This window comes from Cydia pomonella, chromosome 20, assembly GCF_033807575.1.
Source record: "Cydia pomonella isolate Wapato2018A chromosome 20, ilCydPomo1, whole genome shotgun sequence".
NCBI classification, from domain to species: domain Eukaryota; kingdom Metazoa; phylum Arthropoda; class Insecta; order Lepidoptera; family Tortricidae; genus Cydia; species Cydia pomonella.
This window is the reverse complement of record NC_084722.1, coordinates 6,567,240-6,593,017: the sequence shown is the minus strand read 5'-3', so window position 1 is coordinate 6,593,017 and position 25,778 is coordinate 6,567,240. Positions and strand designations below refer to the sequence as shown.

The 25,778-nt window shown below is 35.4% G+C and overlaps 1 non-coding gene across 1 annotated transcript; it reads right to left on the bottom strand.

Annotated features, from left to right (window-relative positions):
- Positions 1–24,326: 24,326 nt before the first annotated feature.
- Positions 24,327–24,399, bottom strand: Trnar-ucg (transfer RNA arginine (anticodon UCG)). The gene has a single exon. It is a non-coding gene; the product is annotated as a tRNA-Arg (tRNA).
- Between the last annotated feature and the right edge of the window lie 1,379 nt (positions 24,400–25,778).

The window sequence follows — 25,778 nt, the reverse complement described above, 5'->3', positions numbered from 1 at the left end:
AAACTCAAAATCCTATACAAAATGAGACTTAACGCAAACGCGTTCGTCACGTTATGATGTCGATAACATTTACACTAGGGGTACTGAACATCTTTAAAGATCGTCACGTGTGCGATATGTCACACATTTAATAAAAAAAGTGGCGGAAACTTTCTTTACAATCGAAGTGTCAAATAAAAAGTTGCAATTCCAAAAACCCTTATCATCCTATCTAAAAAGGTTGAAAGGTCATCAACCTAAAGGGTTATGTAAGCGATACGTGAAAATTGTATTTCACGCACCTTACCGATAAAGTGGAGAGCCCTTATGGAGGCTTGGAATATTTGCCTAACTTTCCAGACAAAGGGCTTTTAAAATGGTAGAAAATTAGGTAAAGTAGACAAATATTTTTATAAATAGCTTGCAGTATATTTAATTATATATTAATGCACACGTACTTTAAATTCGGTTTCATCACAATTGCTCTTAGAGGCTTCAAGGTATCTATTTATTTAGACTTCATTGCAGAATAAATACATATACAGTTACAAAAGGAAACGTGATATGAAAATAAAATCAATATACAACAATAATATTTGTATTTGTGCTATCAGCATCAAAAGTGGCGGATGGGGCTACGCATGTAAGGGCTTGTGCACAAATCACGCTAGATTTTTTCGGCTACTTTTTTGACCCCCACTCCCCCTTGGTGATATTTGGTGAGGTTCTTGGCTTACCCCTAACATAGCTTTTCTATAAGAGATTCGTGTTAAGTGCAGATAAAACAAAATACAGCGAGGGAATGCTGCCAGCATCTTTAGCAGGATGCCGTCACGCCAGGGTCCTTTTTAAATGTAAGTATATTATTCTATATCTGTTTATACTTAAGTTATTTTATTTTTAAGGTTTTGCCAATCTATTTGAAGAAACATACGAGTAGCTTTTGGGCGTGTTAAGAGGAAAGGATACCACGTGAACGTACAAAAAGAGAACGTTTTTCCACTTCTAAATATTTTATATTCTCCATGATTTTTTAGTATGTTATTGACACAATGAAAAACTAGGTTTATAGGTTTTCCTTCTTTTCATAATTTGCAACACAAAAATATTTTTTAAAGGGAAACCTGTAAACCTAGAATATGTTATGCTGAAGCGATCGGCATCAAAATCAAAGTGATTTGTTAAGATTTAGTTAGTGGAAACCGTTTTCTCCCGAAATGGAATTTCATAGAGAAATTACCGTTACTTTGTTAGATTCTAAAAGCTATTCTTTCCTCTTAACGGGAGCACATACCAAAGGGGAAGGTGGGGAGACTTAGTACTTTTGCTCTGAGCCGTGTAAAATAGAAACTAACAGCTAATATTATACTAATGCTACTTCATCGTCTACTTATCTTTCTATGATAACAGCGTATTTCTGATTTGATACAAAGTAACTTGGCCAAGTTATTATTTAAGATTTTAAAATTGGGAACTGTACGAATGCACGACACACGTGGGGTGGCCTCGTACGCCATTCGTTTTTTTTCCGGGGATTTACTATTTTCTCAGCTGTTTCACCTGTCCCAGTTACCTTTAAGGTATATGTTTTGCTGCATTTATCTGAGCTGGTTTTGTAATGATTATATTCTAGATTTTAATTTTCAGTCCCATATAAATTTCGTACTAAGTATATAAATTTACACACAATATGAGTCTATAAAATTGCATACAAAGATCAGCCAAGTGTAGTAATTAACTATCAAATGACAGAAATACTTCCAAATACTCTCACTTCTGGGACTTCTCTTCACTAACACTTCAAAACATGACATAACACGACGTGTCAGTATGTCAAACATTAGTCATAATCGAAAGTCCTACATTGTTCTGAGGGCACGTGGGTGGCCCGATATTACACTTACTTTCATACAAGTATTTTCGACTTTTTTGTGCACTGGGAAAGCAAGTGAGTGTATTTTTCCTGGAAAGATACGGTGTGTGAGATGTTTTATTATGAATTGTACCGATATAATATTTAGGAACAAGGTACTTAAGACACCTATACATTCAATGAACACTTGGAAACAAAATAATCAAGAAGTGATAAGTTATTTATACACTGAAATCTTAACAAGAAAGGGGTGTAAACAAAGTATGACTTATCAGTTCTAAACAAAGTATGACTTATTATTATTATTTATTGATTAATATTTCCTTTTAAAAACCTTTACTGAAAAGTAAGTCTTTTTTCTTCATATTTCTAGAATAGGTTACTTTGTCATTTTTCTAACATATTTATATAAAATTATTATAAAACTGAGAATGCTTTTGTACCTATGTTAATTAGTCGAGACACATTATTTTCGGAAGGTTTCGCCCTCGTTTAAGTAACAAAGTCAAAAAGGTAATAAACCACACCTGCTAATGTGTCAGTAACCTATGGGTCAAACATTTGAAACCAAAGTCAATAATAGCTTAAAAGGGTTAGGAGCACTTACCGGTCCCTTGGGATGCTCGAGGAAGAGTAGATTTACTCAGAGTAATCCAACTATGAACAAAAATATTTTGATAAAAACAATCCTATCTACTTCCTCGGGCCTTAAACTATCTAAAGCAGAGACGCTTTTCAGATAGATTTTCGTCCATTGACCCACCTGTTGCTATCGCTATTGTTCAGTGTTTTAAGCGTGGTGAGTTCACCGAAGAACAGACATACAAACAGAGTTACTTTCGCTTTTATAATATTACTAGCTTTTGCCCGCGATTCCGTCTGTGTGGAAGGAGTAATTTGGGTAGCTTATTATTTTATAATCTGCTTCTTTTTGATTCCCTATACAAACTTCCTAAGGTAAAGATAGTTTATTTTTCAAGTAGGTATAATACAATGCCCTTATGAACGTCAAATAGAGCTACGCCGCCGGCTCTAACCCTACACCTCTGACCCGAGAAAATTTAAATCCCTTCTAAATTGTAGGAGGGTATCCCTTATTTGAGTAACAACTAAAACGCCTAGATAAAATGTAATGGCAACGGTACAAGAGCAAAGTCAGCGTCTGCACCGCCTTTGTCAGAACAAAGTGTGAAAATATTACAAACGTCATAATGTCATTAAAATTTGACGTGTATGAAACGCTCCCACGCTTCGGGATTGCAAATCTATACAAACTTAGTTTGGTTCGACTTTTAATGAGCAGGGAAAACCGTCGGTTTCCGTCAGAGTCAGAGACGTGAATATTAAACGTGAATATTCCTAAATATAACATATAACTAATAAACGGCCCGATTCGATGAATGAAATACGATAACGATAAGTTCTTGTTTAGGTAAGTTCTCATTTAGATATCGTTTATAATATGTCGTATAATTGACAAAAACAGCTCGATTCAGGCAACCAATGTCACTTTGACCTTAGAAATATCGTACATAGATCTTATTGGGATCATAGAGGCATCAAAATAAACGTGAATTTTGACATATCGTTTATCGATCTTTTAAAGATCTTTCAAGATCTTAAACGTGTCTTAATCATTCTTCGAATCGCGCCGAAACTCTTTATTTTACGAAACAAGGGAAGGTAACGGAGAGGTAAAGTACAAAGGCGAATTTATCTCTTCCAGCTAACCTAAATGTTCGAAGGTAGGTTACTGTTACTGTTCCTATGCTGTGCTCGAGGTGAACGAACCATTTGAGGGAAAGATTTTGCTCTAAAAGTTCAATTAAGTAGATCAAATAGTGACTAGACGATAATTGGAATTGGTTTCAGACCCTCCGATTTCATTTTTAAACGATTTGACTTCACGCTATTTAATCATAGGCGTGACTCGGGAGATTTCATTTTAGTGGAGACTTGGTGCCCTAATTTATAAAGTTATATTGAATCTGAAATGGCAACTCTAACTCTACTGTGTTGTCAAAATGAGAACATTATAGCGATTGGTTCCTTTTAATAATAATTATGTAATGCTATTTATCCTTTTCCTGCAATTAATTAATTGTTTAGGATTGTTATTTTTAATTTCTTGGCAATTAATTATGGTTTTATAATTGAGGTGACCAAGTCTCCCCTAGGATCAAGTCTCCCCAGTCTCCCCTACCTACTGTATGAAATTTTAAATGTTCCAAAGATCCCCCGTAGCAGTTCGGAGAACTCACCATATAGACTTCGGCGGCCGATCGTAAGATCAGGCAGATCGTGAAATTCTTAGGCATATCTGTCTGTTCCTGCTGCTCGTTCCCTGAGTTGACTGAGCCCCGCGTAGCCGCCTATCTAACGATCGGGCGCCTACCTCGAACATCGAAATTCGGTTTTTATGACTCGAATGTATATTTTTAATACAGCTTGTAATACCACCCGTTTCCAATCAACCCCACACACGATGAATGTTCCATATATAAAGGAAAAATAAAGTATTAAACGAAATAAAATATTATCAGTGATCGGAACTATGGGAGTAAAACTTTAACAAAACTTGTTAAACGGACATAAAATAGTGCATACAGCCCTAAAAATATTCATGTCTATAGGGGATAGGAATAGTATAGTACTTACAGCCATAAAAATATTTACATTCATAGATATTCCAATATGTTTAAGGCTATAAGCACTTTTTTTACGTCAGCTTGATAAGTTTTGTGAAAGTTTTACTCCCATAGTTCCGATAACTGAATATTATATGCATACGGCAAAATTACGGAGATTTGTTTATTGTTTGGCGTGCATGAAAGGCCATTCAGTATACACCGTGTAAATAATACTGTAAACAGCTATTAAATCACACCAATTCAACTTTTTTAAACATATACATGAGAAATAATATATCATGTTATTTGTCTCTATTCTATTATATTCTTAAATGACAAAACAACATTAGTAATTTAATTAAAAACTAATTTTTAGAGTTTTTTAAAATAAATATTTGACTTTGGTTCGTATTGACTGAGTGCCATCATTAAAAATAAGTCCATAACTCCCTAGGAATTAAAATAGGCTATAACTCCCGCTTAACAAATATACTAGATATTATGTGGACAGTGTAGGTTTCAGGCGTCAGACATCAATGTATGACGACGTACGCATATAAATCGCTATGGCGGAATAAATTACCTATTTAGGAACAAGGAAAACCCACGTCAAAAATAAAACACTATCCATTACGAGTAACATCTTAAAGGAGGAAAAATGAGCAATAATTAGAATTAGTTATCTATACATATTATTTAAATATAAACACTTAATTATCTCATTGTAATTACTATTAATAGAAATCAAACATACATATATAACTACTAGTGGATCTGTGAGGTGTAGACCTCGCGTTAAGATTAGAAAATATTAAAGTGAAAAATACTTCGTCCGTTGAGTGTTATCATGGTGAACTCACAATGTTCTTAAGCGTCATAGACGATATTGGCGCTTAATTCTTTTATGCTAAACTCTACATTTTGAATAATAATAATAAGAGTCTTGAGAGACTCTCGCTAGGTGGTTGGATCAAGGGTCAGATGCAAAAGGCGGTGATCTTGGACACGACGCGGATAGTCCGGCGGTTCCTCTCTCTGCGGCCCTGACCACCGGCAGCTTGAGCCCTGCCCCGCTGCTGGCGGCACCCTAGGTTAGGTTTTTTATAATGTGTTTATATTTTTTGTATTGTTTTGTAAGTGTTTTTATATTTTACTTTTATATACATATTGTAAAAAGCCTAATCTGAGAGAAAAAGATAAATAAAGGACATAATAATATAACAAAAACTGGATAGACATTTATAAAAATTTATATAAGTTAACCAAGGGATGAAACGGTACCTTTCACCCGAGTTAAACAAATAGGCAAATTTGCATAATCAGTACCTAATTAAAGTCTTTTTACTATGAAGGGAAAACTTTTTGCGATATCTCAAAAACAGCTAAACTGATCATGTCCGCTATAGTTTTCATTTAATGTCTTTCTTAAGCTCTACTTCCACGATTTTTTTCATATTTTTTGGACCTATGGTTCAAAAGTTAGAGGAGGAGGGACACATTTTTTTTTTCTTTCGGAGCGATTATCCCGAATATATTCACTTTATCAAAAACTGTTTCTTGAAAACCCCTATTAGTTTTGAAAGACCTTTCCAACGATACCCCACACTCTAGGGTTGAAGCGAAAAAAAAAATTCACCCCCACTTTACGTGTAGGGGAGGTACCCTAAAAAAAAATTAAATTTTTAGATTTTATTGTACGACTTTGTCGGCTTTATTGATTTATATATCCATGCCAAATTTCAGCTTTCTAGCACTAACGATGTGATGTCTTAGCCTGGCTAAACTTTACTACAAAAGCTTTGAAAGCTGAAATACTATTACTTTCCTCAACTCTATTGAAACCTTTGGAAAGTAATACTGAAATTTAGTAAATAAGGGTCTAGGCTAAAAGGGATGAAGTATAAAATAAACAATGTATTAACTGCTAATAAATTTTATTTATTGCATTAAAATTGATTGAATATGATTCAATAATTTATGAACTCTATATCCAATGAAGTCTGATTAGGACCCATTCGGATATACCGCCTTGATTACTAGGGCCAAATACCTAAGTCAGGAAAACAAGACGGAACAAAAACCTGACTGCCCAATTTAACCTGTACACAAACATAACAAAATATGTCACAGATAAAGACAAATTAAAACCTCATTTAAATTAGGTATGGCGTGATCATTTAGTGGTAAATATAGACCAACATCATGATAAATAACAACCCAAGCTCTCTGAGGTGTGAGACATGTTACATGATAAAATAAAATCTGAAATATGTTCCAACAAGCACAAAACATATCCGTTCTTAAAGAAAGACGAATATAAACCATGTCAATAAAATGAAACACTATTTTAAGTGCATTGAACCAATAGGAAATTATTAAAATCCTATCAAAATTATTGAATACTATTTACAAGACTACTATAATAAACTCTACCTTCTTCCTATAAAATGCCATTGTGGGAAACATAAGGAGATCAAAATATTCCTACTTTAAGATAAAGAAAATTATGAAACAAGTAGTTGTAGCAAGTTCTATTAATAATATATAAGGTTTACTAATGTGCTCAGATATAAATAAAGATATGTTAGCACTTATGTTGTGAATGACGTATTGATAACGTATTCATAAATGTGTTATAAAGATCGACCGGGTGAAGTCTGGCTTCCCACAACTGTATTACTTTAATTAGTATACTGTAAAATAGCTGGTTGCAGTCAACTATAAGGCAACCTTTTGGATCTCATAAAATTATCATGCATACGCCGCTCTATGGACAACTCCCTAATATGTCAAGCCGCAAATCCCACGTGAAATGTTTCCATAGGTAAGTCACTTGGACCTTGCACCGTCTGCAGTACCTGAGGCATGTAGCCTAATGGAATATCACACGTAAGGTTCAGACTATCAAGTACTGAAACCGGGATAATAGTAAATAAATGACATGAGTGACCAAGAACGAAAATATACAAGACAATGATATAAGCGTTGCCCCTAATATCAAGAGATCAGCCATTTTACTAAATTATCATATGCAACGTCACGCAAAGAGTAAGACTGTTAATTAAATTAAAAGCCAGTTGGATTAAGATTTGATACCTTTTGATCAAATATAAGTAAAGATATATTAGTACTTATGATAACACATTCATAAATACGCTATAAAATTAGGTAGGATCGACGGGGTGTAGTCTGGCTTCACACAACTTTATCACCTTAATATACTGTAAAATAAAATAGCTGGTTGCAGTCAACTATAAGGCAACCTTTTGAATCTCATAAAATTATCATGCATACACCGCTCTATGGACAACTCCCTAATATGTCGAGCCGCAAATCCCACGTGAAATGTTTCCATAGGTAAGTCACTTGGACCTTGCACCGTCTGCAGTACCTGAGGCATGTAGCCTAATGGAATATTACACGTAAGGTTCAGACTATCAAGTACTGAAACCGGGATAATAGTAAATAAATGACATGAGTGACCAAGAACGAAAATATACAAGACAATGATATAAGCGTTGCCCCTAATATCATGAGATCAGCCATTTTACTAAATTATCATATGCGACATCTCGCAAAGAGTACAACTGTTAATTAAATTAAAAGCCAGTCGGTTTAGGATTTGATACCTTTAGTCATAACTGGGATCAATCAAATGCAACGACAATCCCAAACATAACCAAAAACCGCATTGTTAAAACAGCCACTTATAAAACCACTGTGACAGGTTTCAACAACTACAATTGATTAGTAAATATATATAATATCCTCTCAATTGGACATAATCCAAAATGTAATAACCACATTCAAGTCATATGATTTGATTCAATATGACAAATAAATTAGGGCAGGTATAATACATTGGCAAATACAGATCAAACTATATACCAAATGATCAAAATATATACACCCACAATAACATTTCAACATACGTAATATACTTAGGTATGTACCTATAAAACGGAATCATGATCATAAAATAAGTATCAAATAGGCACCAGTTATCTACCTACAAATAAGTAAGCAGTTAGGAATCGTGAATATTATTTAAATCGCTTGTATACTCCTATCATAACTAGACTATGAAATTAAAACCTTTTGTATAATTTATTGAAAGGTTACGTCACCGCTAGGTATTAAGATCTGCTTGATGGGGCTTCGATGCTCTCACATCATGATGAGAAGACAAGGCAAGGCAGGACCAATTCTCGTTCCACGCAAATAGACAGCGCACTGGATACAATGTGCAGGCGTGAGATACAGATGCGGCGTAGTGCAGCCAGCCTCTTCATGTAGAAAGTAGGTCTTGCATCTGGGCGCCCGTGGCAGTGGGGTTGATCAGGTACCGACGAGGATGCTCGGAGACACCGAGACACTCGAAAGCCGCTGATGGAACAAGACTCGCTCCGCAACCACCGTGAACCGGAAATTGAGACAAAAATAGTGCTTAATATTCTAATCGAGTTAAACATTTACGCCCTACGGAATATATGAAGCTAAGTATCTATATGAATAAAGACAACTAGGCATTCAAAGGAAGAATCATTTCAGTTATGATAATCATAAATTATAAGATGTAAACTATAATAGTGGAAGTCAAAGGATCTAAACTTAGTGACGTACAGAATACCTATAACAGTAGCCACAGTAATTAAGCTACTGTAAGAAGTCATTGAATAAAACCTATAATGTATTGCGACATAATATTACATCATTAGCCATTTGTATAACATTCTAAATAAATAACTATTTTGTAAAACTTATTCACCAAACAATTATATCAATCTAGTTCATGAAACTTGGTTGCTAATTAAACAAACGTGGCCGTATACCTATATACGTGTGCACAAATAATTACACAACCAATTATTTTTGTAGTATTGTAAAAGGTGAATTATGTAACTGCGTATTACATCATAATTAATTCACTCAACCTATCAACCTACATTTTCAATCAAAGTGCTGTAATTCACTAACACTGAAACATGAAAGTATGCGATATATAGATATGTCAGGTCAAGATTGAGATAACATATAACTCAGAACCAACGCACCGTGTCTACTAGCTTGCACCGGAGTGAATCTTCGCCTTCGCCCACATCTGCGAGGTCCGCATCTTGATTTGAAGCGTTGAAGCTCTCGAAGGCAGAACACCCCAGGAATTGATGGCGAGACACGAAGCAGGCGCCCTTAGGATCCGCTGACAGGACTCGATATTCCTCGTACATGAACCGAGAATTCAGAAATAAATAATTTTAAATATATGTTAAAACATTACATGAATTAAATTACCTACACCGTTCGTTGACTTTACGTGTTATACTATATATGGTAATAATGACTGATATTGACGGCTAAACCTACATAAAACGATAAAGAAATGAACGCCGAGTGTAACACAACTAAAGTTATTTATCAACCTAATTGAACACATCTACTTATGCCATCTATATCGAGACACATTCCACCCTTGCCATTGAATTAAAACATGGAAAATACATACGTTCCACTTTTTTTTCGTAAACGGTTAATCCACAATAATAAACGCGCTCGTTTACTACTAAACACACATTCAATTATTAACTAATGATTTCACAACTCAAATCAAGTACTTATCGTAATTGAATGCATCTACCTACCCTATAATCATATCACACACGAACGCTGATTTACCTATCCTCAAAATTGATTATATTTAATAAGCATATACACGATTTAGGAATTCACTGAACAAATGAAATTAAATATCTCAATCCATTTTGACGTCGTAGTTAAAATAACACTCTCGTACAAGAATCCGACTTACATTCACAGAGCACAAGAATTGTCATCTCGTTCCACAATGAAGTGTACCCAACGCGATCTATTCAATCTACCCGCTATTCATATATAGAAATAATGATTTTATTTATAGGCAACTCGTCGGTATCAACCAAACCTACAATCCTACTGATATTAAGCAAACATTGGAGCCTATGAATGAACGAAATATGTATTTTAGGTTTCCTCAAGATATAAAATGATATGCAAATAATTATGTAGGTATATGAAATTACCGCACCGTAACACGTAGTTGTTTGGCAGCTGACCCATGATGGTTTTGTGTTTTTCAACACGCCCATGGTCCGGATGAAGCTCCTACAGCGTCCCGCCCATGTTGGCCGTATCCACACGCTAAGCTTCCAACGAAGGTGGCAGCTTATACTCGTATCTGCGAACAAGTTCTAATACACGGTTTTCTTATGATTTGCCACTCACAGTGACAATTTAAGAACCTTTAAGACCCGATGCTCGTGAAATGTAGCCCTTTCGGCAGCTGCCCGTTGTAGGCTCACGCAGTTCCTCACACCCGAGGTTAAGGTCAATACGACCCGCGTGTCGCCCATTGCAGTCGCTGTTCCTTTCATATCTCCTGAAGATGGCCGCTAATAGACGTATCTGCAAACAAGCTTAGACACATGGTTTTTCTTACAACCTAACACTCACAGGATTCCTTCTTGACTCGACGCTCTGCTGAAGGCAAAAGACCACGAATCCACTTTGCAGTTCCTTAAATAACCTCGTTCCCCCATGAGAACCCCTCAACCGCCATGTTAATCCTACTCCTAAGCCCAACCAGAATGCAGAGTTTTGATTGGATAATATTTACTATCCTCGTAAATGATTGGTCACTTTTATTCCCGCGTATTTAGATTGATCTGCCTTACAACAGATGGCATCTCTAAAGATAACATAAATAAATTAAAAGCTTACGAAGTAGTTTATTGTGTTTAATCGATTATTCAATAAACATTACTTAAGAATTTATATTGAAAAATATATTATAAACAAATATTGTACTATGCAATATTATCATGACTAAACTACCTGCTAGTTCAGTCATTCACCGCCAGATGTCACCGGATGCCACTGTCACATTACAAGTGCGAATATTATGCGCGAAATTCACTCCAAACAAATTCAATAATTTCTAAGAGAGTAAATAAATAAATGTAGATGTCAGTCTGTTACAATCGCCCTTAGTATATTTACGGAGTTTACCGGAGTAATAATACTAATAAAAAATAACAACTGACATCGCAAGTATCTACAAGAAGTTGTAAAACCGATAAACACAGAGGCAAACAGAGTAGCTGGTGAGACTATGACAAATCGAAACCGAAAGTAATGACAAACAAAGAAAATATAGCCAAAAAAGTCAATGATAAATATCGAATATGCAGAAAGTTATGCGTACCTGTGCATTTAATATCCTTTAGAAATCAAATAAGCCTCGAAATAGAAAAAAAAAGATCCTTTAAGAATTAATCAAAAGCACACATTTCCCAATGACAACTAAAAAAAACTATACAAATTAGAGGAACAGGATGGCCCAAAATAGCAAACGATAGAGGAAAATTGAAGAAGCTGGAAGAGGCCTATATGTCACGAGACACGCTGGACACTAAATCCTGAAAACCTCATAAACTGATAAACAATGGTGTGCAGTTTAGTTTCCAGCAATAAAGACTATAATCAGCGGCCTAGTAATAAACACACTGTGGGATCTCACACAGACAGCACTGAAAATAGAAGAGAAATGGTGCAAGGAGAATGACCTATCGGTAAACCAAAAAAAAAAAAACCGACACAATTCTCTTCACACACAAACAAAAACTGGGTACTTACGAACTGCCAACCCTTTTTGGCACATGATTGACACTTTCAAAGGATATAAAATACCTAGGCATAATCCTGGACGATAGACTGAACTGGAACAAACACCTGGACAATAAACTAAACAAAGCAACAGTCGCCTTTTGGCAATGCCGGAGGATGGTGGGCAAGAGATGGGGACTTGCTCTTCACATCATACTGTGGCTATACAAAATGGTAATAATGTCAATGATCAGCTACGGCGCGGTCGTATGGTGGCCCCGCACCCAGCTAACCACGGTAGTAGACAACTAAACAAAACACAAAGACTAGCATGTGTGGGTGCGACGGGCTGTATGAGAACTACTCCGACTGCGGCGCTAGAAATAATGCTAGGACTCCTACCATTACATATATACATACAAAAAGAAGCGGCTGCCACGGCTCTTCGGTTGAAAAAGCTAAACCTATGGACATCCTTCAGCTCATCGTACAAGAAGATCTATGAAAATATGATCTCTAAACTACCCATGCTGGAGGCGCCCATCGACAAAACCCAAAACTATGATCTTCTGGAAAGAATACGCCATATCGTTAACAGAAGATCCTAAAGAAGGACTAGACTAAACAAACCTAAGAATATTCACAAATGGCTCAAAAACATTTGAAGGGACAGGAAGTGGTCTCCTCTAGGAGGACCTGAACATACACATCTCAAAACCCCTGGGAGAACATAATAAAGCTTGCAATGCTATAACAAGACGACAAGTGAAACATGAAAATATACTAATATTGTCAGACAGTAAATCAGTACTACAAGCGCTATGCAACGACAAACTTAATTCAGAACTCTTACTCGAATGTCATCCAAGCCTCACGGAAGTGAGCAAGAAGGCAACAAAGTAACAATTCAATGGATAAAGGGGCATAGTGGATACAGTGGAAACGATGCAGCGGACAAACTGGCCAGGAAAGGTTCAGAAACGCCGGCATATGGACCAGAGCCCATCATACCCCTACCAATATCCTATATACACAACCAGCTAGACCTACATCACAGACGACTGCACAATAAATACTGGAATGAAATGGACACATGCAGGCAGACCAAGGATGTTTTACCGGAACTGAACCACAAACTCACCAAAATACTACTGAAAATACCTAGACACCAACTACGTAAAATAGTAGGATTAATTACAGGACATAACACACTTAACAAACACCTACGCAATATGGATAAAACAGACAGCCCCATGTGCAAAGCGTGCATGGAAGAAGAAGAAACAACAAAACATATTCTCCTAGACTGCAAACAGGTAGAAGTATACAGGAACAAATACCTAGGGACTCCGTGCACACTAGGAGAGGCAATTAGCAACCTGGAAACTTTGCTAGGCTTCGTGGAGGAGCTAGGGTGGTTAGAGTAGCGCTACCTCGTTTCACGCAAAATAGGCACAATGGTTGTCGATTTGCGGAAAATGCCCAGAAGCACTAACTAACTAACTAACCAACTAACTAAAGGCTATAATAATATTAATAATATACCGATAAACATAAATAACATGTCTGTCACGTTTTACTATATTTAAGGTAACAAGATATCAAATCAACATAACTAAATCGGTTTCCCTTATAAACACTATAACCATGACTGACAAAATTACTATATAGCACCTATAAAACAACCGTCCGGTATAATTTAACTAAAAAACACAAAAAAAACCCGCAACTTAGAACCAAAGGTAATGTCACTATCAACTCAATAGCCTACTTTGTCGGCGAACTCTGAAAATAAAATCACTAACATGAAAATAAACACCAATGCAATAAAATGAAAGGGCCGATTTTAAGATATATCGCAGTGCCATCGCTAAAATATAATTTCAAAATAAAATATCCGCGTCCAAATTAATACAACCATCTATAAGCTACTGTGAGATAGACTGACACACATAGCGGCTAAACTAAAATAAAAAAATGTCGATATATAAAAAGTACACAATTGTAAAATATTACACGTAAAAGACTAAACATATGTATTTATACGTACCAAATAAAATAATGTATCCTGGAAATTATAAAATTATATAAACACACACAGTACAAGTAAATGAAAATCAATAGCGTTCGCTCCAACACTGATATTACTGTTCCTTTATCAACAAAATAATAAAATTGTACGATTCTACTACAACGAAAGTTAAGGAAATAATAAAATGAAGAAATTTCCAAAATAAAGTTGGTATACTAAAACTGTCAAAATACATTTTCATAGAGCTCATAAAATCTAAACCGAATAGTGTAGATTAAAAATTGAATAAATCAAATTTTTAAATTAAATTAATCATTATTAAATCATTGTAATTAAAATCAAAATATATCATAAAACTCTACTGAAAAATCGGATAAATTGTAAAACGTCAATTCAAAACTGTAGTGTATGGTGCATGATACTGAAAGAAACCAAAGCATTATAAAACAAATCACGGTAATACCATCTGTAAACATCGATACCTAGTAAAATATATCAAGATGGAAGGAAAGTATACGAAACGAAACAGCCTAAAAGTTCAGTTTTACATATAAACAATGCTTGTTAGAACACAGTACAGATAAAGAACATGTCTCACTTTCGACCCCAGACCATTGCACGAACATCAAATTGTGCCTTATAAGGCACGAAAATAAAATAAATAATAAGTTAATATCCTGGTTACGGCTTAAACCATATTGTGATGTCTTAGCCTGGCTAAACTTTACTACAAAAGCTTTGAAAGCTGAAATACTATTACTTTCCTCAACTCTATTGAAACCTTTGGAAAGTAATACTGAAATTTAGTAAATAAGGGTCTAGGCTAAAAGGGATGAAGTATAAAATAAACAATGTATTAACTGCTAATAAATTTTATTTATTGCATTAAAATTGATTGAATATGATTCAATAATTTATGAACTCTATATCCAATGAAGTCTGATTAGGACCCATTCGGATATACCGCCTTGATTACTAGGGCCAAATACCTAAGTCAGGAAAACAAGACGGAACAAAAACCTGACTGCCCAATTTAACCTGTACACAAACATAACAAAATATGTCACAGATAAAGACAAATTAAAACCTCATTTAAATTAGGTATGGCGTGATCATTTAGTGGTAAATATAGACCAACATCATGATAAATAACAACCCAAGCTCTCTGAGGTGTGAGACATGTTACATGATAAAATAAAATCTGAAATATGTTCCAACAAGCACAAAACATATCCGTTCTTAAAGAAAGACGAATATAAACCATGTCAATAAAATGAAACACTATTTTAAGTGCATTGAACCAATAGGAAATTATTAAAATCCTATCAAAATTATTGAATACTATTTACAAGACTACTATAATAAACTCTACCTTCTTCCTATAAAATGCCATTGTGGGAAACATAAGGAGATCAAAATATTCCTACTTTAAGATAAAGAAAATTATGAAACAAGTAGTTGTAGCAAGTTCTATTAATAATATATAAGGTTTACTAATGTGCTCAGATATAAATAAAGATATGTTAGCACTTATGTTGTGAATGACGTATTGATAACGTATTCATAAATGTGTTATAAAGATCGACCGGGTGAAGTCTGGCTTCCCACAACTGTATTACTTTAATTAGTATACTGTAAAATAGCTGGTTGCAGTCAACTATAAGGCAACCTTTTGGATCTCATAAAATTATCATGCATACGCCGCTCTATGGACAACTCCCTAATATGTCAAGCCGCAAATCCCACGTGAAATGTTTCCATAGGTAAGTCACTTGGACCTTGCACCGTCTGCAGTACCTGAGGCATGTAGCCTAATGGAATATCACACGTAAGGTTCAGACTATCAAGTACTGAAACCGGGATAATAGTAAATAAATGACATGAGTGACCAAGAACGAAAATATACAAGACAATGATATAAGCGTTGCCCCTAATATCAAGAGATCAGCCATTTTACTAAATTATCATATGCAACGTCACGCAAAGAGTAAGACTGTTAATTAAATTAAAAGCCAGTTGGATTAAGATTTGATACCTTTTGATCAAATATAAGTAAAGATATATTAGTACTTATGATAACACATTCATAAATACGCTATAAAATTAGGTAGGATCGACGGGGTGTAGTCTGGCTTCACACAACTTTATCACCTTAATATACTGTAAAATAAAATAGCTGGTTGCAGTCAACTATAAGGCAACCTTTTGAATCTCATAAAATTATCATGCATACACCGCTCTATGGACAACTCCCTAATATGTCGAGCCGCAAATCCCACGTGAAATGTTTCCATAGGTAAGTCACTTGGACCTTGCACCGTCTGCAGTACCTGAGGCATGTAGCCTAATGGAATATTACACGTAAGGTTCAGACTATCAAGTACTGAAACCGGGATAATAGTAAATAAATGACATGAGTGACCAAGAACGAAAATATACAAGACAATGATATAAGCGTTGCCCCTAATATCATGAGATCAGCCATTTTACTAAATTATCATATGCGACATCTCGCAAAGAGTACAACTGTTAATTAAATTAAAAGCCAGTCGGTTTAGGATTTGATACCTTTAGTCATAACTGGGATCAATCAAATGCAACGACAATCCCAAACATAACCAAAAACCGCATTGTTAAAACAGCCACTTATAAAACCACTGTGACAGGTTTCAACAACTACAATTGATTAGTAAATATATATAATATCCTCTCAATTGGACATAATCCAAAATGTAATAACCACATTCAAGTCATATGATTTGATTCAATATGACAAATAAATTAGGGCAGGTATAATACATTGGCAAATACAGATCAAACTATATACCAAATGATCAAAATATATACACCCACAATAACATTTCAACATACGTAATATACTTAGGTATGTACCTATAAAACGGAATCATGATCATAAAATAAGTATCAAATAGGCACCAGTTATCTACCTACAAATAAGTAAGCAGTTAGGAATCGTGAATATTATTTAAATCGCTTGTATACTCCTATCATAACTAGACTATGAAATTAAAACCTTTTGTATAATTTATTGAAAGGTTACGTCACCGCTAGGTATTAAGATCTGCTTGATGGGGCTTCGATGCTCTCACATCATGATGAGAAGACAAGGCAAGGCAGGACCAATTCTCGTTCCACGCAAATAGACAGCGCACTGGATACAATGTGCAGGCGTGAGATACAGATGCGGCGTAGTGCAGCCAGCCTCTTCATGTAGAAAGTAGGTCTTGCATCTGGGCGCCCGTGGCAGTGGGGTTGATCAGGTACCGACGAGGATGCTCGGAGACACCGAGACACTCGAAAGCCGCTGATGGAACAAGACTCGCTCCGCAACCACCGTGAACCGGAAATTGAGACAAAAATAGTGCTTAATATTCTAATCGAGTTAAACATTTACGCCCTACGGAATATATGAAGCTAAGTATCTATATGAATAAAGACAACTAGGCATTCAAAGGAAGAATCATTTCAGTTATGATAATCATAAATTATAAGATGTAAACTATAATAGTGGAAGTCAAAGGATCTAAACTTAGTGACGTACAGAATACCTATAACAGTAGCCACAGTAATTAAGCTACTGTAAGAAGTCATTGAATAAAACCTATAATGTATTGCGACATAATATTACATCATTAGCCATTTGTATAACATTCTAAATAAATAACTATTTTGTAAAACTTATTCACCAAACAATTATATCAATCTAGTTCATGAAACTTGGTTGCTAATTAAACAAACGTGGCCGTATACCTATATACGTGTGCACAAATAATTACACAACCAATTATTTTTGTAGTATTGTAAAAGGTGAATTATGTAACTGCGTATTACATCATAATTAATTCACTCAACCTATCAACCTACATTTTCAATCAAAGTGCTGTAATTCACTAACACTGAAACATGAAAGTATGCGATATATAGATATGTCAGGTCAAGATTGAGATAACATATAACTCAGAACCAACGCACCGTGTCTACTAGCTTGCACCGGAGTGAATCTTCGCCTTCGCCCACATCTGCGAGGTCCGCATCTTGATTTGAAGCGTTGAAGCTCTCGAAGGCAGAACACCCCAGGAATTGATGGCGAGACACGAAGCAGGCGCCCTTAGGATCCGCTGACAGGACTCGATATTCCTCGTACATGAACCGAGAATTCAGAAATAAATAATTTTAAATATATGTTAAAACATTACATGAATTAAATTACCTACACCGTTCGTTGACTTTACGTGTTATACTATATATGGTAATAATGACTGATATTGACGGCTAAACCTACATAAAACGATAAAGAAATGAACGCCGAGTGTAACACAACTAAAGTTATTTATCAACCTAATTGAACACATCTACTTATGCCATCTATATCGAGACACATTCCACCCTTGCCATTGAATTAAAACATGGAAAATACATACGTTCCACTTTTTTTTCGTAAACGGTTAATCCACAATAATAAACGCGCTCGTTTACTACTAAACACACATTCAATTATTAACTAATGATTTCACAACTCAAATCAAGTACTTATCGTAATTGAATGCATCTACCTACCCTATAATCATATCACACACGAACGCTGATTTACCTATCCTCAAAATTGATTATATTTAATAAGCATATACACGATTTAGGAATTCACTGAACAAATGAAATTAAATATCTCAATCCATTTTGACGTCGTAGTTAAAATAACACTCTCGTACAAGAATCCGACTTACATTCACAGAGCACAAGAATTGTCATCTCGTTCCACAATGAAGTGTACCCAACGCGATCTATTCAATCTACCCGCTATTCATATATAGAAATAATGATTTTATTTATAGGCAACTCGTCGGTATCAACCAAACCTACAATCCTACTGATATTAAGCAAACATTGGAGCCTATGAATGAACGAAATATGTATTTTAGGTTTCCTCAAGATATAAAATGATATGCAAATAATTATGTAGGTATATGAAATTACCGCACCGTAACACGTAGTTGTTTGGCAGCTGACCCATGATGGTTTTGTGTTTTTCAACACGCCCATGGTCCGGATGAAGCTCCTACAGCGTCCCGCCCATGTTGGCCGTATCCACACGCTAAGCTTCCAACGAAGGTGGCAGCTTATACTCGTATCTGCGAACAAGTTCTAATACACGGTTTTCTTATGATTTGCCACTCACAGTGACAATTTAAGAACCTTTAAGACCCGATGCTCGTGAAATGTAGCCCTTTCGGCAGCTGCCCGTTGTAGGCTCACGCAGTTCCTCACACCCGAGGTTAAGGTCAATACGACCCGCGTGTCGCCCATTGCAGTCGCTGTTCCTTTCATATCTCCTGAAGATGGCCGCTAATAGACGTATCTGCAAACAAGCTTAGACACATGGTTTTTCTTACAACCTAACACTCACAGGATTCCTTCTTGACTCGACGCTCTGCTGAAGGCAAAAGACCACGAATCCACTTTGCAGTTCCTTAAATAACCTCGTTCCCCCATGAGAACCCCTCAACCGCCATGTTAATCCTACTCCTAAGCCCAACCAGAATGCAGAGTTTTGATTGGATAATATTTACTATCCTCGTAAATGATTGGTCACTTTTATTCCCGCGTATTTAGATTGATCTGCCTTACAACAGATGGCATCTCTAAAGATAACATAAATAAATTAAAAGCTTACGAAGTAGTTTATTGTGTTTAATCGATTATTCAATAAACATTACTTAAGAATTTATATTGAAAAATATATTATAAACAAATATTGTACTATGCAATATTATCATGACTAAACTACCTGCTAGTTCAGTCATTCACCGCCAGATGTCACCGGATGCCACTGTCACATTACAAGTGCGAATATTATGCGCGAAATTCACTCCAAACAAATTCAATAATTTCTAAGAGAGTAAATAAATAAATGTAGATGTCAGTCTGTTACAATGACCACGGAGCAAAGCCTCGGACAGACAGACAGACAGACGGACAGACAGACAGACAGACAGACAGACAGACAGACGGACATGGCGAAACTATAAGGGTTCCGTTTTATGCCATTTGGCTACGGAACCCTAAAAACTACTTACTAGATCTCGTTCAAACCAATTTTCGGTGGAAGTTTGCATGGCAATGTATATCGTATATTTTTTTTTTAGATTTTTCATTCTGTTATTTTAGAAGTTACGGGGGGGGGGGGGGGGGGGGACACATTTTACCACTTTGGAAGTGTCTCTCGCGCAAACTATTCAGTTTAGAAAAAAATGATATAAGAAACCTCAATATCATTTTTAAAGACCTATCCATACATACCCCACACGTATGGGTTTGATGAAAAAAGATTTTTTGATACATACCCCACACGTATGGGTTTGATGAAAAAAGATTTTTTGAGTTTCAGTTCTAAGTATGAAGAACCCCCAAAATTTATTGTTTTTTTCCTATTTTTATGTAAAAATCTTAATTCATAGAATACATCTACTTACCAAGTTTGAACAGTATAGCTCTTATAAAAAGAAAGAAAAAAAAAAAAAAAAAGTAAAAAGTCTTAGAAAAAAGTGGCTGTGACATAATCGGACAGACAGACGGACATGACGTATCTATAAGGGTTCCGTTTTTTGCCATTTGGCTACGGAACCCTAAAAATGTCCTTTATTCCCCTAAAAAGTTTACATTTTATTATTAAGGGCCTGTTTCACAATGTCCAAGTAAAGTCCTGAACAAGCTACTTGCCACTTATCTGACGAATATAATAATTTTTGACGTTTCACGATCTTCAGATAAGCTTAACTGGTAGATACAGTGCTAAATTTTGCAGGATGTTTTATCTGTCAGCTAATTTATTTGTTAATTAGCCATCGAATACTTGGATATGGTGAAACAGGCCCTAACGTATATAAAATAAATAAATAGTAATAAAAAAAAAAAAACTAAAAACAATTGATTTGTTCACTATGTGGGGATCTTTCATTTCTGAACGAATGCGTCTTCCATCTCATGCCAGTATTTGTTTTGAGCCAGGAGCTTCGGTCAATTATAGGACATTATTAAAAACCCTAAACCGACGAGCGTGTATGAGGAATGTCATGAAAGTGAAGGAAGCGAGAGAGGTATGTCAGGATCGTAGCAAGTGGAAATCCGTGGTCTCTGCCTACCCCTTCGGGAAATAGGCGTGATTATATATATGTATGTATGTATTAAAAACGAAAGCGCTTTGATTCATAAAATAATCGGAACAATAAAGAATTGGGGTAAGACCAAACGCCCTGTGTGGTAAATTACCTCGAGCAGGAACGTTGCGTGTGCTCTTATTCCATAAAGTAGGCAAGTGCGTACTTAATTTGAATATTTACGTTATACGAATAGTAATAAATGGGTAACTCCCAAAACTACGATGTTGTTTGTTGTGCATCTGCTTATCCTCAATGTTAAATGTAATAAAAAATAGGTACGTATATATTATGGAGCAATCTTAGGTATTTACAATAGTAAATTAATCAAGGGATGAAAGGCACCCAATTCTGTCGAGGTAGAATGGCGTTCGAACACAGTCCAAATAGTCAATAGTCCGAGACTAAAATGGTGTCTTTCACCCGAGTTAAGCACTTTATTTTTCATTTCGAATAGGCGGAAAGTAAAATACATGTGCATTTATAGAAACACGGCTAAGTTTAAACTTCAGTAGTATTTTTTGAGGGTACTTCAATCAACAAATTTAGGTAAAAATATCGTTATACATTATATGGAATAGGGAATTTATTATCAGAATAGAAATTGTACAACAAATCCATTTAAAACCAAAATTTTCATTGCTTATCGTAAAAAAACGTACTTAGTAATTGCAGTGCTCTAGAGCAGAAACATATATCATTTTCTGCACACTTTTTAGAACAACAACAACCCACTTTCAGATCATGAGAAATGGAAAAAAACTTTTATCTACGCCGTATTCTTAACTCCTAAAAAACATCGCCTTGAAACTAACACAAGTCTAAAAATATGTATTTTCATTTGAAATAATAGGCGTAAAAATCGATATTTGTATCTTAAACTATATAAATAATATAATGAACATTTTCCAAAAAAAAAAAAAACAGGAATAAAAGCTTGATATTCATCAAACCGGTGTCACACCTATTGATACTTAAAATGATTTTTAAAAACTGGTTAAACGATTTTGATAGATTTTACAATAAGTTACTAGAGGGCTTAGGGAAGTACAAAATCGATCTTTCCTATTTCAGGAGTTTTCTTAGTTTTTGTGCACAAAGTAAACACCTACGGCCTGATTCGAAGAATGATTAAGACACGTTTAAGATCTTTAAAAGATCGATAACTAAACGACATGTAAAATTGACGTTTATTTCGATTCCGCTATGATCCCAATAAGATTTATCTACGATATTTCTAACGTCAAAGTGACATTGGTTGCCCGAATCGAGCTGGTTCTGTCAATTATACGACATACAAACGATATCTAAATGAGAACTTATCGTTATCGTGTTTTATTCATCGAATCGGGCCGCTACTATAGACCGTGCCATTCACGACGACGCGTGCCTTGTATGGAAACCTTAAATAGGTGGCGCTACAATACCTAGAATACTTGAAAAAAAAAGAAATCGTAGACAGCGCACTTCACTCCGTCAATAACGCTTAGGTTCTTAGCTACTCTAGCGCTACTCGGGAGAGATTTGGAACTATTATTTATAGCTGACAGCTGGACACTTTTGCAATAGTACCTACTACCATAAGAGATTTCACTCCTTTTAATTCCACACTCCATAGTGCCTTGACTCATATTGACATGTGATTTGACAAGCCTGCGCGTCAACGTGGATGACACGAACTATAAAGCCTAGTTTTTTACACCTTTCCACTTGTTCTGACTTAAAACCCAAATATTTACGAATTTTTATTTATTAGGGTTCCGTACCAAAAAGGTACAAAAGGAACCCCTATGGTGCGACTCTGTCCGTCCGTCCGTCTGTCACAATGCTAAATATCTCGAGAACCACTTAAGCTATCAATTTGAAATTTTAAATAGTTATGAACAGCGCTAACCCAGACACATTGAAAGTATTATTTTATTTTTAAAAACTATGGGAAATGCCCAATATGAAGAGGGGGCAAAATTTCAAAGTCTAGTGACTAGGTCAAGTGGGGTATCATTTGAAAGAGCTCAAATTGACCATCCCAAAACAATTTATTATTTTTTTTTAGTAGAGGAAAATGTAAAAAAAAATACCATTCCCCATTTCCGAAGTTTACCGATGAAAAATTATGATTTTTTTTACATAATATTAACATTACTATAAATTTTACAGAAAAAATATAATCAGACCTCAATCTGGGTAGCTTTTTTTTAATTAACAACAAACATTTCCGAATTAAAATTGCAATTTAACCAACTATAAGTGTGTTTATTACACTGGAAATTGCTATGAGATTATATTAAAGACGCCTTTTTTTTCAAATAAAAGAACAATTTTTAAAATCGGTTCACATGATAGAGAATTATCCACGAAAAACCAATATACGTGTATTACATCGCGCAAATTAGTTATACAATTTGCCGACAGATGGCGCGGTACACAGTTATGCTTAGTATAGGTACATCTGATCAAAAGCATTTCGCCTTTATAGTTACAAGAGATAATTCAAAGTTTGTACAGAACCCTCGGTGCGCGAGTAAAAAGAACTCGCACTTGACCGGTTCTATATTTAATGGAAACACTTTCATTGTTTGTGTTTCAACCTAAATGTGGACATGTTTACTGGTATTACGTTGTACTACTTACATAATAATTGACGAATGTAATTATAACTGAATTAATCAACTGTGCCCTAAAAAATATTGGGATTGGGGACGGTATTGTCACACCAGAAGGAACTAGATTATTTTTTCATTAATTTGATATATGGTTTAATACAACAATCAATCTTTTAACAAATTAGATACCTATAGTTCGTGCCATCCACGATGACGCGCAGATTTGCCAAATATAACCTTAAGGAAATATCTATAGTTTACAAATACTACACACATAGTTACATACATAACATTACATTTATTAAAAATATAAAAAAATAGAATGATCATTCTACATATTATAAACCGAAAAACAGGAACAAACAAATAGAGTAATTTCACAGCAAAAAGAAGTATCGACCGTGACAGGACTCGAACCTGCAATCTTCGGATCCGAAGTCCGACGCCTTATCCATTAGGCCACACGGTCGCTGGGAGTCTCGACGAAATAGGCCAAGTGGTGCTGTGAAGCGAGCCTCCGCGTGATGTCACGCGTGACGTCACAAGGTCGTTCACCTCTAGTTAGCACATTTTCGCCGTGATTCGTTGAAATGAAAATATTAGGTAATAGGCGAGTTTTAGTAATTAGGTATAAGTGGGTGACACTTAGTGGTAAAAAAGGTTATGTTATTTACTTACTTATTAGTAGATCGACTTTGTATTGACATTTGACGATGTTTGTTACAGTTAGATAATTCTCTAACATATATGAATTTTGGATATAATTAATAATACCTACAACTCAAGCTTTATTGAGCTTACTGTTGGACTTAGTCAATTTGTGTAATAATTTCCTATAATATTTATGTTAAGTATTTATTTATATAATAATATTGACACGTGTTGTATTGTAATGCATTGTAAAAATAATATTTCCTCTGTGTTAGTAATTAACCACGCTGTTAAGTGTTGGTCAGTATTAGTACTCTTTAGGATCTGTTTCATAATGTCCAAGTAAAGTACTGAATAAGCTACTTGCCACTTATCTGACAAATAAAGTCATCGTTGACGTTTCACAATCTTCAAATAAGCTTTAACTGGTAGATAATTTGCTAAGTTTTGCAGGAAGTTTTATCAGACAGTTAATTTATTTGTTAATTAGATATCCAATACTTTTACTTGGATATGGTGAAACAGCCCTTAGACTCACTTCTGGACAATAAGGCTTAAGCCTCACGACGGTTCAAGAACGTGAATGCAATATTCAATACATTGCTAACTATACAGTACAATTAATTCCGTCAATCGAAAACCGAAATGTAACGAAAATCGCATGCAAGTTCTTAAACCGTCTAAATGGGGCTTTAGAGTTACTGACCAGGGCTATAACCGCGAAAATCGAATTTCATCAATTGCGGGCATTTTTCCCTGTCACTCTAATTACGTCTTAGTGAGAGTAAAAGAGAAAGATCCCCGCAATATGAGAATTTCGGTTTTCGCGGTAGGCCCCCGGTCAACACATGCGGTTTATAAACTAAAATCAGGAAGCAGAAACTGCGCACCATACTGTAACACGTTCTGGATGTACATTTTTGTGGGGATACTGTGAGCAAGAATTGTACAGAAACAGACCTATCAATAAGGACGAATTAACAGCATCCATCGTCAGAGCAAAGATAATTGTAATATAGTCTAAGAAAAAAACATGCCCTTTAGTTTGATTTCCAAAACAGGTGGCCCTGTACTGGGCCATATGTTTTGTCGGTCACTGAATTGTTAAACATTTTGTCAGTCAGAGTTACCGCAAAATGTATGGAGCTGTACAGCGCCATCCCGTTAACCTGTCAACTGTCAAGCACGAAATTGTCT